The following is a 17,707-nucleotide window of genomic DNA, read 5'->3' as shown; positions in this document are numbered from 1 at the left end:
TTTCACACAAACAATATTTATGCCACCAATTCTCAAAATATCCTGGGGGCACATAAAAAATTTTTTTTTGGTTTTCTTTGTTACCAAGTCTTTTCTCTCAGTGTTCCTCCTTCAGATATCCTTATCACCCAGAGGTGCCCATCCCAACCCCAGACTCTTTAAAGTCATTCTCATTCTTGCCTGGAGTATCCCATGGACAGAGGAGCCTGGCAGGCTACATACAGTCCATGAGGTTGCAAAGAGTCAGACACGACTGAACGACTATCACTCACTCTATTCGTTGATTCAACACGGCAATGTAAGACTCAGGAGAGCACGCGCATTTGTAACACAACTGTTACAACAGTCCATGTCCACAACTGTTACAACAGTCCATGTCGCTAGAACAGGCACTAGAAATAGGCTGTTAAATAAATTACCATACCTCCTCCCAAGGGGGCCTCTTGCTTACCTACTCCCAGTTTTAACCCGGAGGGACCTGAAGTTTCCTCTTTTCTCTAATACAGTTTGAAGCCACTTTTCACGTACAACATAGCTCACTATCAGGGTAGCGACTGTAATACTGAAGCAACATTTCAGTGTCCATGTTCTCTGTACTTGTTTCATGTAGCACCAAAATGCTGCTAATACCAATACTATAGTTTAAAAGAACACAGAATTCATTTAATAGAAGTGAAACTAAATAGCTCATTTACTTCAGGAACAGGAAGTTCAAACATACGTAATCATAAATGTTAAACTTGGACTGTTCTAATAATCTGCTGGTAAGATATAGTATTATCCAAAAAATTTACATTAAACAATACTTTTAAAAAAAAGAAAGTTCATTCTAGACAAAATTAAAACTTAATTAAGTTAAAATTTTGAACTATTATTAATTACTGGAACTACTGGTGTTCAGGCTACTGAAGAAGACTTAGGGAGAAACTTCAAATATTTATAGGGCTACTATGTAAAAGATAGACATGTTTTGATTGGACCCTAAGACTTAGACTGGAATCAAAAGATAAAAATTACAGAGAAACAGAGCCTTGATGTATAACAAAAACACATTTCTGAAAATTACAGCCTTGATGTATAAACAAGAACACATTTCTGAAAATTATAGCTACATGAAAGTGAAACAGGCTGCCTTGTGAAGCACTAACCTTCCCATCACTCAAAATGCAAAGACATGGGGTGACCATCAGATCACTCCTTGGAACAGGTGGAAGGTCAGACCTGTCCCAGGCAAGAATACTGGAGTGGGTTGTCATTTCCTCCTCCGGGGGATCTTCCTGACCCAGGGATGGAACTTGCGTCTCCTGCATTGGCTGGCTGATTCTCTAGCACTGTTGTCACCTGGGAAGCCCCCTAAAGCCCCTGCTGAGATTAAATTCCAGTACTACTCTGGTACCACTTATCATTCTGAAGGACACACGGAAGTAAAACGGCATTTTTAAAAACACTCCAATTGCATGGTGGTGAGGAATACATTGACTACTAGTAAAGTCTGGTGGTGGTGCCTAGATTTAAACTAAGGCAATAGCTGTTTTATCCACTGTTGTCTTTGCAATGATCCCCTGAAAAGGTCCCTGGGAAGCCCAAGGCTCCTCAGATCACAATATGAAACCTGCAGTTCTAAGGACTCTAATGGGCAAAGTTGCTATAATAAACAAAGAGCAAGGAGATGAGGAAAACAAAGGAAGAGCATCTCCACTTGCCATTCAGTAGGGTTATTTAAGCTAAGAATTCATGGGAGTACCATAAACAGTACCATCAGTCAATGACCAGTGTTTAATTGAACATATTTTCATCCCAAAAGAGAAGCCTGTCAACAAAACTCTCTCGTAAATTAGACTCTCCGGCAAACACAGTTTTGAACCAGTGGTGCACACAGCTATCACTACAACACCCTCACGTCCAATCGGAAAACCATACAGAATACACAATATTTTTTTTCAAACATTTATTTACTTGGCTGCACCAGGTCTTAGTGGCAGCATGTGGGGTCTAGTTCCCTGATCAGGAATGGAACCTGGAACCCCTGCACCAGGAGAGCGGAGTCTTGGCCGCTGGACCACCGGAGAAGTTCCTGGGGAGTTCACAACATTTATTGGCATACAGCACCCACCCACATCTCACCTTTCTCAATCTACAGAGAGCAGCCCAATTCCTGGGAGCAAGGGGGATTTAGGGAAGGCAGAGCCAAGTCAGAAAACTGGCAAAACCTGTGAAAATGTACATGGAAAAGCCTTTCCCTATCTTTGCTGCACCTTAATTCCAAGGTTTGTCTCCTTAAAATAATTTCCTTGAAATTTATATTTCCAAATAGAGAGACTTGTGCCTGGAAATTCTGCACTGAGATTCTCACAGCAGTTGGAAAGACAAAATCTGTGAGCACCTTCTAACAGAAGAACCAGGTTCCAAGGAAGCTCTGTCACTGGCAGTCCCGGGTTAGAAAAGAGAACGGACACCACTTCCCTCAAGCGCCTAACACCCAGAGCCTGACTCTGGGTACGACTCTGGGAACTGTTTCATCAAATATTTTTTATGACTCAAGAAAATCTCTTTGTCCCACAATTTATTGAATCGAGAGCTACAGTCCTCCCAGTGATTAAGGATTAAAACTGCTAAGTACAGAAGCTATTTTAAAAATCTGAATAAAATTCAGTAAGGACAAATGTAGAACACTAAAAAATTTTTTTAAATGTAAAGATATATAAATATATGCTGGAACATGATTATGTTTATCTATAATGGACTATTATACAGTATATAACTTGTAGGTTAAGTGGCTAGAAAAGTAACTCTTACAGAACTTTTAAAGGTCAAAGAGAGAAAACACTTTTGAGATCTTAATTGCTCTACTACTTTGTCCATGAATCATATTTAATAGACCATTAAAAAAAATGTAAAATAACTATGAACGAAGACTCAACAGACTTTAAAAGGCAGAGGAGAGGATGGGAGAAGAGGCGGGAACCAATACACACCCAGTGCAGCAGGAAAGTAACAAACACTGTAACGCTGAGAAAACCACTTCTTTCTCTATGCCTCTGCTGTGTGCTTCACAAAACCAAAAATATCTCAAAATTTTAAAATATCGTTAAATACATTCACAGCTCAGACATTCCAAGTGGTCATTTAGCCATTAAAGCAAAAGCGCCGTAAGAGCTGCTGAAGTATGTGCTAAGTGAAAAAGGCTTCATGATTATGAGATTCGATGTTTTACACAATCACCTTCCGTGGGAAACAATTATTGCGGGGGGGGGGGGAGGGCATCCGGAAGTCTCTACTGGGGAACAACTTTAAAATAACCTTAATGGCATAAATCAGCTGTAAGAGAGAAGATGCAGACATTCACATCTGGAAATGGAGTGCGAATAAATTAGATAGATCTCCCATAAATACAACAAACACTCTGTGGGTATCAGAAATATAGGTTGAACCTTGTCAAACTGCCATTTGGGGAGGATCAAGCAGTCCAAACAGTGACCATTTCCTAAGGTTCAACCTCGTATTTATCCACCCACATTCCTCTCCAAGTGTCTCCCTCAGGACAAGGATTTCCAATTCTCTCACCGGGTAATCCACCTCCAAAAGAAATGCCACAGGATAAGAGACAGAGTCCCTGCCCTTCAGAAGGCTGTGAGGCAGACGTGCAGACACACGTAAGTAACTAACAAAAGGGAAGGGAAACACTCCTGGGGGGGCGGGGGCAGGGCGAGGTTAGCGCTGGCAGACTTCAGCCAGACTCTGATGGCTGAGCACCTCTTCAAGACGTGGGCAGAGGGTTAGCTAGGGTCCTCTCGGAGCATGTGTGGGATAACAGTTCAACAAGAAGCAGCTTCTGATGGAATTTGTGTTTGGGACGGAATCCACATGGGCACTTTACTCAGTACAGGTGGAAGCCTTGCTTTTTTCCACTCAAGGACTTCTTTTGCCTAGAACATTTAAGACTTCACTTTCTTCAAACACACTTTTGGTAAAAACGTAAATTTCTGGAAGGCCATTTGGCAATATCTGGAGGGCGATTTGGCAATATATATTAGTTTAAAATGTGTACACCTTCAATCCTACAGTCACTCCTAGGAAATTACTCTAAGAAAACTACGATACCCATGCACAATAATTTAGCTACCAAAATACCACAAAATTATTAGGATAGTGAATAGATGGAAACATAGTTGTCCATTAATAGAAGTCTGGTTCAATAAATTATTTTCACTGATTGAACAAGTACTATGCAGCCATTAAAAAACAGTGTTGATCCTAATATCCTTAAATACTGACATAAAAGTATTTTAGTAAAATAAAGAAAAAATCAGCATGTAGGGTCAATAAACAGCTTTTTCCAAAAGAAAAAAAGTACTAAAATATATATAGCTTCTGGATGAATATACACCTAAATTGTATTAGCTTTCCTTAAGTAGTAAGATAAGAGTATTCCAGTCTCTTCTTTTTACACTTCATTATATTACCTAATTTCTCTTACAATGAAAATGAAAAGGTGTTTTAAAAACAAACTTTTAGGATGGGGGTGAAGGATTAATTCAGTTTTAAGAAGAATTGCTTCCGCTAAGCCTACACCAACTGCTATCTTCTTAGATGCCACAGTTTGTGAATTCTGTGTCAAAGCCTTGGAACTATGCCTCAACACTGGGAACTCCATCAACTCCATATCCATTTTAAATATTTTAACAATCAGGGTGGTTCAGAGAGAGAGCTTTTCGGGGTTTACTGAAAGAACCTTGCAAACTGTACTTCAAGCATCACGAGCGCTTACAACTGGCTGTTCCGTCTTTGGGGAATGAGAGGGAAAAATGGATCCCTGAGATCTCTAAGTCTAGAATCAGGGCAGACCAAAGAGATGCGACGGGGAAAGGCCAACTGTGGCTCTGAAAAACACAACAGCCAAGGAAAGCAAGAGAATGAGAACAGTTAAGATGAGCTGCCCATTCTATGGCCACGCAGCCAGGACTGAGATTCTTGAGGATCTGGAAAAGCTAACACCAAAATGTATTCTTTGGACGATATGATGAAAATAGAAAGAACTCAGGGAAGAATGGAAGAAAAAAAAATCAGAGGGGTGGGTGTCCAACAAATGCCAAGTTCAGCACAGATGAATGCTGTGCTGACAGCAGAGTGCAAATAGTAAAGTTGGGTCATGGTCCGTGGCACAGTCGAACGTGCAGGTATAAAAGGGTTAGCCGCAAGATCGGCACCATGCCTTTAAATCACAAACTGCACTTACCTTAAATGCAGCAGGTGTCCAAAGGACCCTTGCAGCTAGTCCGTGCAGAGACATCAATACCAGCATTGGTGTCAAAGGTTATAAATGAATAAATTTAAGAACGAGCAAGAAGGAACCCGTGATTACAAGAGAGCCAGAGAATGGCTACCCACTCCAGTATTCCTGCCTGGAGAATCCCATGGACAGAGGAGCCTGGTGGGCTATAGTCCATGGGGTCACAAAGAGTCGGACACGACTGAGCAAAATACACAAAAATTACTAGTTGTGGGCTATTTATGTGCCTGGGTTATCAGTAAACATGGGCTTCCCTGGTGGCTCTGATGGTAAAGAAATCTGCCTGCAATGTAGGAGACCCAAGTTCAACCCCTGGGTTGAGAAGATCCCCTGGAGAAGAGAATAGCTACCTACTCCAGAATTCCTGCCTGGAGTGTCCAAAGAGAGAAGCCTGGTGGGCCCCAGCCCATGGGGTCGCAAACAGTTGGACATGATTGAGCAACTAACACTTTTCTTTTCACTTATCAGTAAACGTGAGTAGTTCAACCGCAATGCAGTTTTGTTCCTTAATAAACCCACTTGTGTCCAAGGTCTCAACTCAAAAAAGAATGTCATTCAGGGGTCATTTAGGGCCAGAGTGCGGGCTCGTTTGCCCATAACCAACGATTCCCTTTGTGATCCAGGTAAGTCAAAGGAAAAGGGTGGAATCCCCAAGGCATTGCTCTAGATCTCATCAGAATCATCTGGGGAGCCTTTAAAGGGAGATGACTCCGTCTCACCCTCAGATATGCTGATTCACTTAGACTGGGGGTTCAAAAACCTTGGGCATTACGATTTTTCAGAGCACCCCAGGTGTGAACAAAGGTGAGAATTACATTCTAGTAGGAAGTTGGCTGGCTTCTCATCACTCCAAAGATGAATGATCCTGGCTGAACTATGGTTAACAGAGCATTTTCAGCAATGCTCTCCGCCAACTTTAAGAAACATAAAAGCTCCACTCTTCTCAAAGGAACAATGGAGCCTTCCCTGAATGTGAAATGACAATTTTAATAAGTGACTACTTGTGGTTAATACTACCTGAAAAGGTGGGAAAATGCCAAAATTGAGGTATCCATGTTTGCTATTCTGACAACATTCCAAAATCCACAATCCTTTTAAAACTGGGAGATTTCCATTTCTATCCTCCTCATTCCCCCTCCAGATGCACTTACAGATGAATAAAAGATGGGAATCAAGAAGACTGGCAGGAGTCCTGGTTACCATGGCAGCAAGTAGATGAAATGCCACAGCTCATGAAACTGATAGTGAGAGCAGGCATCAGGTGGACAGCATGGAGCGGTACCTGTCTTATTGATTGCTCTCCTTCATGCACAATTCAGCGCACAGCCTTCGCCTTATATTTCAACCCGTTCAGGGAGTAGGAGAGGGACACAGCACTGGAATGACAGGGAGACCAGGGAGGTAAGAATCAGCAAAGGACTTTGACAGCAGAGAACAAGGGTTATCAGCAGAGTCAGTTTAGCTTCTGTGAATCTTCTAAGTGTCACTGTATGTATGAGTTTAGCAAAATATCAGCCAACTGGTTTAAGGGAAATTTTTTAAAAATATGCCTCGAAAGGAGGCAGAAACGCGGGCTTTGGTCAGAGAGTCAGATTTGCGTATCCTGCTGAACAACAGACCCAAACCGTGACTATCCTGCAGGGGTGCTTAATTCAAGCGGTGGGAGGAAGGTTCTTACAGGACTATGTTGCTCTAAAAAGAGAAGAAAAGAGGAAGGGCTTAAAAGCACAGAGGAATTCAAGAAATCAAAGCACCCTTCAAGAGTCAGCTACTTCCAAGGAAAAGTGTGCCTTTCCTTCCCCAATCCTGTGTGTGGGTCTCTCACTCCACATACATCTTGCGAGTGCCATCATTCAGGACACCCTCTTCCCCAACCAAGCCCCTTCAAGGTGGCTTCCTGTTCCATCTTCACCTGATGCTGGAGATCCGCAGAACCTGGCACACAGGATGCAGTCGACAAATGCCTGATGAAGACATACATCAGAGAATACGTGGAAAGATAGATGGGAAGTTACTAACTGTACTTAATTCAACGAGAATGGAAAAATGGCTTAAACTAAAAAACAAAATAAAATTCAAGGAGAAATAAGATCTTCCTTGCAAAAAAGAAAACAGCACACACATACACATATATACAACTATACATTATATATATAATGCATGTATATAAAGTAGAGATGCGTAAGAACGTTAGGCATATCTTGTTAGTCAAAATCAGAGATGTACAGTCAAGGAACTAGGAACAAACAGGTGGAGGGTGGAAATAAAGACACAATGGGAGACTCATAAAGACGTCTCCAAACTTCTAAAGATTCTTGGGATGCAAAAAAACCAGTGGACATTCGACTCTTAGAGTGTACCAGGGAATATTACAACAAAACTCCAAACACCTATGAAAACTTCTGTTAATGAGTCAGCAAGCCCCATGTAGAGACAATAGTATTTGACAGCGAATCTGCTATAGGGCATGACAATAAAATCTCAAATGAGAGCTAGAAGGAATAAAATCCAAAGTTAATGACAGACCTCATTCTGTTCTTTTTCCTGTCAGTCTAAAATCAGCAGCATCTACCCTGGAGTACTGCATTCAAACTTGGAGGTCACATATAAAAGTTGTCTAACTCCTAAGGTAAGCAGACTTTCTCAGCTCCCACTGTGCTTCTGGTTGATAACGTGTTCTTTTAGGATAAGGCAGAAATGGGCAACAGGCCCCGAAATTTCGAGCTTCAAAAGCTAAGAGTGAATACCAGGATTCCCCAGCAAGTTGGGAGGATTCAACAGAAGCATACTACACCCCCCTCTTGAAAACCTACGAGAACTCCTGTAAAACAGTGTTGTTGTTAACATACAACAGAACGAGAGGAGGGGAAAACAGCAATATGATTTTAGGAAAAAGAAAGCAGGTGGGGAAAACCAGGAGTGAACCATATTTACACTGGAGAGTTCCCCCCAAAGACCTGGGGACTGGCAACACTGAGTACGCCTCTGAAAATGGGGGTGAGTCGGGAACTAGAGTTGCTTGAAAGTTTATGGAGTAGTTGGACCCCTAGATGGATGTTTGGAGGCTGATTCTCTGGAGTGGATAAAACAGAGAAGTACATGGACTGGAGGACAAAGACACAGCTGTAAAAGGCGATATCATGCATACTCAGTTGTGTCCGACTCTGTGCAACCCCGTGGACTGTAGCCCTCCACGCGCCTCTGTCCATGGGATTTTCCAGGCAAGAATACTGGAGTGGGTTGCCATTTCCTCCTCTAAGGGATCTTCCCAACCCAGGTATCAAACCCACATCTTGTGTCTCCTGCATTGTCAGGCGGATTATTTTACCACTGTGCCAGTACGTACTCAAAACACAATGGAATGTGCCAGAGAACACAAACTAGCCTGAGGGGACACCTGCAAGCTCAATCTGGAAACATCTGAGCAAAACAATTACATCAATGAATCATAGCCTACTAAATAAATACATGAGTTCAAACTGATAAACGGGAAAAAGAGGAAATTCTTGATTTTAGTAAAAAAAAAAAACAAAAACACCGTTTTATACCACCACAGGAATAACTTGCTCAGGCAAGAATTATCAATGGATGCTAAAACTATGGGCTAAAGTTCGATGAGGAATATTAAGTTATTTATGTGAACTCCGTGAAAGCCACTCAGTCATGTCCAACTCTTTGTGACCCCATGGTCTACACAGTGCACGGGATTCTCCAGGCCAGAATATTGGAGTGGGTAGCCTTTCCCTTCTCCGGGGGATCTTTCCAACCCAGGGATCGAACCCAGGTCTCCCACATTGCAGGCGGATTCTTTACCAGCTAAGCCACAAGGGAAGCCCCAAAATACTGGAGTGGATAGCCTATTCCTTCTCCAGCAAATCTTTCCAACCCAGGAATTGAACTGGGGTCTCCTGCATTGCAGGTGATTCTTTACCAACTGAGCTATCAGGGAAGCCCAAATTAGAGTTTATCAGGGAGATAAACTCAATTATCTCCCCCACAACTTACTTATTACCAAAAGGGAAAATGTTAACTAGATAGTGGAGAGAGGTAGCAGGTACCACTTGAATCAAGTATCAAAGTTAACGTCAACAATAATGAGATGACACATTACACACCTCCTAATGTGAGGCCTCCTGGACCTATTATTATTGCTTATGTTGTAGTCAAAATGTAACCAAAAATGCATGGTGAGTCAAGTCATGAGGAGAACAACCTTAAACAGGAGTGGAATTCACAAAATGACTGGCATCTAAACTTCAAAAATATCAGTACTACAAAAGGCAAAAAGAACAGCTGAGAAACTATTTCAGACTAAAAGAGATAGACATTAAAGCTAAATGTAATGAACTGGTTTCCAAACTTAAAAAATAAAAAAAGTTGCTATAAAAGGACATTTAACAGTAACATTTGAATAAAGACTTTAGATTAAAATATTGTACCACTGTTTTCAGATTTCGATAATTATTTGATACTTATATGGGTGACTGTCCTTGTTTTAAGAACTATACCCCTGAGTACTTTTAAGAGGGTAAAGGGGAATGAGGTCTGCAACTTATGTTTTCAAATGGTTCACAAAAGTGTCTGATAAGAGAAATGATAAAGCAGCTGTGGCCAAATGTTAACTACTATAAATCTGGATGAAAATGATTCCTGGGTTCTTCACACTATCCTTACAACTGTCCTACAATCTGCAATTATTTCAGAATTAGAAGTGAAAACACGAGCATATTTTTATTTACTCTATGTTTTATATTCTCAGTTAATACTTGCCAGTCCATGCTTACCAAGGTAAAGAAGAGCAATAAATGGTAGGGGAAATGCACTGGAACTCTTTGAGCCAAGAGAAAAGGAACTGAGACACAACCTCTTGAGGACGGACGTGTGTTCGTACTGAAAATACTCAGTCACAGAAATGTAAATTTTTCATTTTATTCAAAGTCGGTACAGAAGTGCTAACGTTGCCATAAAATAATTACTATACTTCAGTTACAGGACAAAATACCACAGAAAGGAATATACTTTGCAAGAAATGTAGTTCATCTTAAGTTTCCAAATACTTTTAAAGGCTAATGCAGCAGCTGGCAAAATAACACACAGTACACAAAGAACAGTGTATTTTACAGAGTCAGTAATGAAAACTGACAGCTCTTTAGCAGATTTGCTTCATTTTTTTTTTCATTTTTTTTAAAACAATAACACTTTTAAAAACACATTAAACCAAGATCATACATGTCTACAATTTAAAAAATCAGGTTGTATACAATAGGTTAGAATAGTCAAGTTAGAATTGTCATGTATGGTTAACAATCCTAAATCTACAATTTCAATTGTATTCCTTTCAATATGGAAGTTACCTGGTTTATACCAAATTCTACTTTCTGTTCGCAACTAAAGCATTGTACAATGAGATGGACTTGATAAGTCAAACCTTTAAAAAAAAACAAAACAGGCTGCAGACAATGAAGGGTACACTGGAAATCAGTTTACAATTCAAAAAACTCACCAATAACTCAACAACTTCATTTAAGATCACATTTGGTCTACAATGCATAACTGACGAAACAATCCATGTACACGACACACAACCCAGTGCACAGACTGGTCTCGCACAGAACGTGTGAACAAAGCTTTAAGAGGCAGGACACTGGGAAAAACATTTTTCAATGTAGACATCTGTTAAAAACGTGTTAATACTTACATATCAAAATTACTAGATAGAAGGCAGCAGTACTCTGCTGACATTTGGCTTAAAAATAAAGGAATGAATGAAGCAATGTCACAGGATATTAGAAAAGGAATTGGTTTTCTTCTTGAAGAAGACTACTAACTTTTGCACAGCAACTATTTTTGATATCCACCTTATCAAAAAAAAAGGAGAAGCAGCAGCAGCAGCACTGAGAAACAAAACACAGTCCGTATGTGATTGCCAACACAGGTCTAGGCAACAAAAATGGGACGTTCAAGCAAAGAAAGGGTAAATCCTCGCTTTCATTTCTGAACTCTGTTGGCAATCCATCAACTGAAGCAAGTGGTGGGGGGAAGCAGGGCAACAGATTCCATACCATCATCTGACACAAATGTAATATGTCATTATTTAAGAAAAGAAAACAATAAAGCTTTTGCATTTTAACAACCCCACAGAAAAGTCCATGAGCAAAAAAGACTAGTTGAGCTGTTTGCCACTCAAAAGAGATCTCACAGTGAAATTAGAAGTTCTAATTGTACATATTTACACCGCTACAACCACGTTCACCTAAACTAATTAAAGCAATTTTTCATGGAAATTAGAGATGAAAGATATTCTGCCAAAGGAATCTTCAAAAGCATCCTTAAGTTCTTTAAAACAATTGTAGATTTAAAAACAAAATTTAAAGGTACAGAGCACATTCTATATAGTATATAGGACTAACAGGTTATTACTGCTTTGCCTTATCACACATGGCTAAGCCAAAGATGTTCCTCAAACCTCTCCTTTTCCCTGTATTTCTCGTTCCCCTCCTCAACTCCACCAAAGCCTGAGGTGCTACCTTCTTAAAACCTGCTGTAGGGACACACCTGCTGGCTTTTTGCTGTCGGCCACACTCTCTCCCTCAAAGTGCTCAGGTGAATTCTTCTAAACCATGTTCCATTAGTCTACACCGGCTTGAATCTTCACTCCATATTATTAAAGTTGACTATCCCTAAGAAGATAAATATATGAAACAGAGGAGAGTGGGGAAAAGGTAGTCACTTCTCTCCATTCTGAGAGCTTTCCTATCTTTTGACGTATGGGCAAGATCCGAGAGAGATGTATTTATTCATTGCCGATAAACAGGGACTATTCAGATGAAGAAAGCTGAGGAGTAAAATAAGGGCAATGCTGAGTGCAAGAAAACACATTATTTTTTCTTCTTTTGCAGGCATATTCATAGATTTCATCTAATCTAGTCTTGTAATGCAACAGGCAAAAGAATCCTTTAGACTCTTACAACCAATGTGAAAAGCAAGAAGTAGTTCATTTGGCAGATGTCTCACTTTGTTTGATGCTTGTGACACCTGGACCAAATTCTGCTCTATTAAAATGAAGGGTAGTCACGCATATGAAAAAATAACTTCATTACGCTTATTAAACTTACACGAAGATTAAAGATTAGTATGTGCCCTGTTAAAATGTGAGATTTCTCCATGCTCTCAGGGTGCTATTGACAGGAGGTAAAATTTCCTGCAGATTTATGATTAAAAAAAATAACCCAAAGGTTCTACAGCTTAAAGCAGAAGTTTGTCAAAATGTTCCACCCACCAGAAACCTAGAAGTCTGTTCCTGTTTCTCCAGTTCGATTGTGGGAAGAGCCCACAGGGCTGATTAGCTGGTAACCCCCCAGTACCATTGCAGCAGTCTTGACACTAGTATTCTCTCCTCCACCAAAGCAGTACACAGGTCCTCAGACTAGAACACTGACTCTCTTATGACTGAGGACCCCCACCTCAGGTACCTCTCACTGTCCAGGGCATGCAACACTGCGGTGCTCACCCTGACAACTCCACAGACGACCCATGTCCAGGCCTTTTATGCCTGGACTTGTGGGATGCTGAGAATACTGCTAGCCTTGTGCTTTCTACCTGTGGAGTCACACACATGAGGGGAACATGGCTTTGTGCTTTCTATAAAATTTACTTGAAGCTTTTTTCTTATCATGGAATGTGAAACTCTTGTCACATGTATGTTCTCAGACATGCCTACCCAACCTACACTGGAAAATGATAAAAGTTAAAACACACTCACAGAATAAGTAACATTAAGTCTTTAATTAAGGATATAAAGGAAACAAACACAGATGAATAAATAACATTTAAGCTGCAACACAAGCTAGACCTACCTGGTTCTTTGAACCTAAATAAAGGCTGCATGTAAAATATGTAAATATAAATGTATTTTCTTCACTAGTCATAGCAAAATTTAAAAAGAGGAATTGTGTAAGAGTTATGTATCAAGAAAGGGAAACGTGTGAACTAGCAGATTAAATATCAGCAACCAGAAGGCACTAATCAAAACATAAATTTCAGAAGCTTATTATATTAAGGAATATCCTACAGAATGGCCTGTGCCAATTTGGGATTTCAATACTCGAGATAGCAATGAGCTTAATTTCAGTTTCCAACTGCTAAAACAAAAAAGTGAGTTATTAGTGAACATTCTACTTACAGAGGTATAGGCGACATCGATATACTGAAAAATTATCCAGACAAGCTTGTCCAGAGGCAATAAAAAAAGTAAACACTCTTTTATCCAGCAGCACTAGGTACAAGGTGAATTTACCAGGGAAAATACAAGTCTCCAATAAAGACGTGGTTATCTACTCTCAATCTGTGCTGTTGCTGAAATCACTGAAAAACGTACTTCCCTCACTGATAAGAGTTCACTCTCTGTAAACTGTCTGGGGGGACGGGGGTGGCTCCATCATCGGGGCAACAATTACAATCCAGGGCTTTTCTGAGGAGAGCAGGGCACGGTGCCTCCACTAACGAGGGTCTGAGACCACTGCGTTTTGTCTTCTTCATTCTAGCATCCCTCTCCCCAAACGCGTTATAAATCCAAGTAACCAAATCGAACTTCAAAAGTCATTACATAAATTAAGGTTACTGGTTTCAGTCAAGTCTCAGATTATGGTCCTCCCTCCAAAAAGTAAAGTGCATGAGATGAGAGATGATGCCGATACATCAAACCTTTGTGTTTACTTCTGAACAAAAGACTACATGCCAATGGTTAAGGCTATTAGTTACCACATAAATGGGGTGCTTAACCCGAGAAACAAAAAGTGAAACCCTATCTTTTATAAAGGATTTGAGATGGAAACAAACATAAATTATATCAATTCACACAACATTCCTTTAAAGGCGAATCAGTAGTTTAAAGCCTATTCCCAGCACTGGAGAGAGAAGTTTAAATAAAAACATTTATATGACAACATGAATAATGGTGTGAGACTCAGCGCTGGCAAAGCCTATCAATTATTTTGAACCTTTGCTAAATTCTGTTCTGTAGTCAAAGTAACTGAATATCTAACTCTTCCATCAGAGGTGCGAGTTTGACCAAAAAAAACATACCAAATTAGGAGAAGTTAGCTTAATGGAGGAAAAGGGGGTTTGCAGCCCTGAGTTAAGTCAACCAAGAAAACCAAGTGTAGTGATCAAAAGATCACTTCTTATATAATCCAGCTTCACACCTAACTAGTACAAAAGAGTTTCTCTATATGCCAACTGACTAGTTCCAACTTTTTACCTTTAATTGCTGCAACAAGGCTTTTTGGCATCAAAACAAACTCCATTCCTCTCTACATTGAGATACCATCATTTCCAAGGGACTGGTGTGAATTTTAACTATTTTTGCCTAATTTTTGAAAAATGAGCTTCGAGAATAAAATTCTGATGAATTATTAGGATTTTTGTTATTAGTGAACACAAAGTCTGAAAATAAAACTCTGGAGCATTAACAGTTTAAGCTAATAGGTATTTCAGTATATTTAAACACAACTACTATTTAGTGAATCATTCTCTGCATCCAGGCCTTCAAATCTGGGGCAAAGCACCACTTTTGCACACCATGGCAATAAGCCTGAAAGTGAATCAAGCTGACAAAAGATCAAAATAGGAATATGTTAAGTGTTCAAACAAAGTATAAGTGAATAATTAAAGCAATGTGAGGGAAGACAAATCAAGGGGAAAACCAGTCTCTCTGAATGGTAGGTGGGCCGACACACAAATAGGAGCAAGTCCTATCTCTGAGTCTGCTCAGGTTAATGTCAACATTAAAAGGACAAGCAACTTAACACCCAGCTAATGAGAAATCTTATGAACACTGAAGCCTAGGTCTGCTACACCCAGGTACTTCTCAGCATCTCATCTAGTAGTTTTTCCGACTTAAGAAAATCTTGTCCTGGCAGGTCTCTGTAGTCACATAATTTAACAGCAACAGTCTTTACAGATCTCTCAACCCAAACTTGGAAATGTGGAGGTGTCACTGCTAGATACCCATGTGGTCATTTTCAGCCATCATACTTCAGACGAAAATGACACAGGGGAGTACAGTGTAAGCAAAGTACTGCCAAGTGGGAACATTAATGGGTCTAACTTTTTAATAGCTAATAATATAGCAGGTCTACAGGGTGGTGAAGAATGAAAGTAACCTGTAATACGTGATCTCTAAAGAGAGAGGATCCACAAAACCCAATATAGAGAAAATAACAATGGACTGAGAAATGTAGAGACTTAAAGATTCTAACCACCCTGGACAAGACTTTCAAACCCCTACTCAGCCTCAGGTTAGAGAACTGAGTAGCAACCCTTCTCAATTCTTAAAATGTGAAATTTCATCAAGCAACAGGCCCGTTAATTACTTCATGTGCCATCCCTGAGAGTTAGGGCTTTGTGACCCAGGCCAGCCTCTTTCTGCAAAAAGACAATGGAGTCTTTGAGCCAAGTGAAAAAGAAGCCTTGGGAGATCAGATCTGCTGGACTGAGGCCAAAGGACACAGCAGCACTGCTACTGCTTGATGCTTCTCTAACCAGAAGATAAGAGTGATAACTTCACTCGGAAAGAAAGGCTGGGGAAAAGATTGGCTCTGCTGTTTCAAAAGCCACTTACTATCTCAGGGTAGGACAAAATATTCTTCAACAGGCAAATGAGACGTCCCACATAGGAACCCATAATCATTCTGCATGCCAGGGCAACAAGCTCTTCTCATCGGATCTTGAGACTAAGACTTCCGGAGAAGACAAAATCTAAGAACTGGGGCTACCAGATGAGACAGTATTTTTCTCCACCTTTGAATACCAGTGTCCTCACTTCATTCTGACTCTTAGCTAACTATTTCAGTCAATCACTCTTAGCCAGTTCTCAACCTTAACTTGAGCCAATAAGAAAATATATACATGTTAACGTCTACTTATCAATGTCATCATTTAGGACCCATTTAGTGTAAAGTATGACTATTTTGCTAGCTTTATGAGAGACTATGTATTATTCCATGATCATTCTAATGAAATAAAGACTGAAGAATGGTCCCCTGAAATGAAGCGGCAATCAGGAATTCACATACTCATTCAAGCACATTATCTATTACTGGGAAGCAATAAGAAGGGCAAACTTCAGGGACTTCAGTCTAAATAAAGTGATGTTTACACTGGCAAGAATAAACAATCCTAATGGATATGCTAATAACCATTCCTTATTTACAAACATTAGTACTCTAAACTTGACCTACTGCTATATACACACAAATAAGACACAAGATGATGTATTTTATGTATCATACTAAGACGACAGCAGACAGAAGGCAGGGGGACGCTAAAACCCCAAACTATTAGGAGTCAACATTAAATAAAGGGGGGAAAATCCACTCTGACACCACCTATTCATTTATGCTTTTAACAGAAGAGGTAAGAAGGCTGCCCAATATGTCAAACCTCACTGCTGAGTTACACAGCAATGCGTTCAAGGAAAAATTTTAATTTCTACAACTTAATGGCAATTTGAAAAATCTAAGATCCTATTATTTCCCCAAATACCAAAAGGCTGTCTCAAAATAAGAACAGCGCCTTTGAGAAAAGAAGAGGACAGACAAACCACTGAGTCCAGATTTGGACGCCCGGTTTTTTGTTCTTCCCAACCGACTTTGTAACCTTGGATATGTCACAGCCTCGGCCTCCCCTCGAGGACGGTCCTTACTTTCATTTGGCCCCCAGCTTATAAACCTTAAGAATGAAACTAAGAAAAAAATTCCACAAGGCACTCTAATAAGCTCGCAGAAATCATACTATTCAAACACAAATTATTTTTTCAACTACAGACTCAGTCCATCAGAAAGCCTCCTGGAGATGGGAAGACATTATGCTACCTAATAATTTCTAAAAATCAACTTTGAACTAATCAAGTCCATCATAATGAACTTAGTTTACAAATACAAAAAAATTTAAAGTCATTAGGACTGAGCTTTGATTCAAAATCTACAAAAGTATCTAAAAAAGTAATAATTTTCCCATAAAGAATATAAGGTTAATAAAATCATGCAATTTAAAAAATATAGAGATTACAGAAAAGTCAAAGAAAGTAGATACAAAATTAGTTTCCTTCATCTGCCATGGAGGAAAAAGGACAGCATGCACAAGGAACGACCTCACATGGAGAGCTTCTCTCAAACGTCTTTTGCACCCTGTCCTCATGAAGGGAATCCACCTGTGAAAAATGGATTCTCTTCCAGGAACGCTGAAACTGGATACCGAGCCACGTCAAGACAGAGGGTCCTACAGTTACACAAGTCCTGTAATCTCCACAGGACACACTACTAAACCCGTAGAAGTTCTCTTGAATATGCTATCCATTCTACAGAAAGACTATACGGCAACCCACCAGGGGCAAAGCATGCACTCTTTTGAGTTTTC

The 17,707-nt window shown here is 40.0% G+C and overlaps 1 protein-coding gene across 1 annotated transcript in view; it reads right to left on the bottom strand.

Moving 5' to 3' along the window:
- MRPS6 (mitochondrial ribosomal protein S6) overlaps positions 1 to 17,707 on the bottom strand; it is a 95,207-nt gene that overhangs the window by 19,862 nt on the left and 57,638 nt on the right. The gene's annotated exons all lie outside the window — the stretch shown is intronic.

This window comes from Giraffa tippelskirchi, chromosome 2, assembly GCF_054371585.1.
Source record: "Giraffa tippelskirchi isolate mGirTip1 chromosome 2, T2T-mGirTip1v1.2.pri, whole genome shotgun sequence".
In the NCBI taxonomy this organism is placed as follows: Eukaryota; Metazoa; Chordata; class Mammalia; order Artiodactyla; family Giraffidae; genus Giraffa; species Giraffa tippelskirchi.
Note: the sequence above shows the minus strand (reverse complement) of the source record. Positions and strands in the feature narration are given on the sequence as shown.